Source organism: Arachis ipaensis, chromosome B07 (genome assembly GCF_000816755.2).
Source record: "Arachis ipaensis cultivar K30076 chromosome B07, Araip1.1, whole genome shotgun sequence".
Classification (NCBI taxonomy): domain Eukaryota; kingdom Viridiplantae; phylum Streptophyta; class Magnoliopsida; order Fabales; family Fabaceae; genus Arachis; species Arachis ipaensis.
In genome coordinates, this window is record NC_029791.2 from 18,915,932 (window position 1) to 18,918,046 (window position 2,115).

Here is a 2,115-nt window from a genome sequence, read left to right on the forward strand (position 1 = left end):
AGAACAAGTGGTGCATGGTCGAATCCGGTTTCCGAAAGCCTTAAGACAGTTGCATGCGAGCAACTAGATAGCCACTGATCACTGCCTATGAATCTGTCCAGCCTCTCCATTACGAGCTCCTGGGCTCTTTGCTTATTACTCCATGTAAATTGTCTCCCTTGCATACCCAAATCTGTTAGGCCATTATCATCAATAAAACAATTGAAGGCTGAAATTGATTAGAGAGATATGAGTCCATCACCAAACTTTTCAGATTGGTTTGTGATGGCATTAAAATCTCCAAAAATAATGAATTTACCTCCCAATTGTTGTATAATGGCCATAGCATCCTCAAATTATCGCTGCCTCACCTGATCATTGCTACTCATATAGACCCCCATCAAGTTCCAGGTCTCATTCAGAAATACATTCTTCATTGATGCCAATATAAAGAAATCAGAATGTTGAATAATCGTAACTTTAGTGCCTTCTTTCCAGTATAATGCTAGCCCACCAGTCCTTCCAACTGAATCCACTAGAAAAAATTCAAAAAAACCATACGACCGTAACTTGCGTTCCACCATTTGAGATTGATTTTTGGTTTCACAAAGAAAATCAATTTTGGAGGAGTAGGATTTGTTGATTCCTTTGAGATTATGGATTGTCAGGGGTCTCTCTGAGCTCTGATAATTCCATGTAAGGATATTCATGGGTTTATGGGTGCCAATTGACGGCTAGCACCCTCCACCTCAACTACCGGGTTTTGCATCTCAGTTAGGCAAATTTTCTTCTGTCTCTCTTCGATCTCCTTTACTTCAGGCCTTCTCTTGGTTCCACTGATTGGGATATAGTTCTCCTTTTCCTATCTAGCCACACTCTTCAACCATGATCCTTTCACAAAGGTCTTCATCGGATCTATACCTGCATTCACTGGTTGTTCAGAACTCATCTGAGCGTTCAGGTCCCCTAACACTACACGGTTACCGTTATATTCCATAGATCTCCATGCCTCATCCAGTATAATTTCGTTGGTATCTTCTACCCGTTGTTTTTTTGTCTTCACCTTCATTATTTCTTTTATTGCTAATATCTTTCATGTTCAGACTTGAAAAACCATTAATCAGCCACGCTGGGGTCGATTTTCTTCTGTTATTCGCTGCTCTTGATTTTGAATCAGCAGACCTATCACCGTTGGCGTCATGAGTCCCACTTGTGTCCACCCTCCTTCTAATCCGGTCTACCCTCAACCACTCTCTAATCTAATCCTATTGCAAACATTCATCAGCTAAGCCTCCAACTAGCTTGTTGGAAGTCTTTGCTTCATGCCCTATATGCGCACAATAGGTGCAGAATTTTCCAAGGCGCTCATACCTCAACCCGATTTCTAATTTTTTTTATTTGGACCCATGACCTGGAGGCTGTCATTGAATTTCCTATCGCCATTAATTTCTATCCTGACTTTGATGATTCTTGACTCCTTCCCCCGACATCAAAGAAACCAATGTCTAGGATCTTTCCAAGCTCCCCACCTAGACGTTTGCCAACTTCCAATGTTTTGTATTTTTCAGGCAAACCCCAAAATTGCACCCACATTGGTACCAGGCTGATTCAACTCTCTTCATCCCTCTCCCAATCAATCCACTTTTTCAAGTGCACAACATAGTCTTTAAATAGCCATGGGGATCTCTTTGCTATTCTCGTTGCCTCTCCTTCGTGATCAAAGAAGAATTGGTATTGACGGTTTCTCATGTCAGCTACCCTAAAACCAGCCGGATCCTCCCATATGGCTCTAAAGGAACTGTCTAATGTGCTTATTAAAAATGTTTTGTCAATGAAAAACCTCCTAACGAGGTTTTTAGAACAGACATTGACTCCCTTAAAGACATCCTCTTTCTCCAAACAAATCGGTTTCTTCTCCACTATCTTCATTTCATTGCTACCAGCTATCACTTCTAGCTTGCATATTTATAATACAATGCAATTAAGAAGATAGCGTTAGCTGTTGGGGGCAAGGCAATAGTAAAATCTGAAGAAAAAAAACTTAGTAGTCGTTGGAGTCCTAAAACAGAACATTAAAATTTTAACAGAATACTCAAATCTTAACAAAACATCGAAACCCTAGCAGGACACTCATTT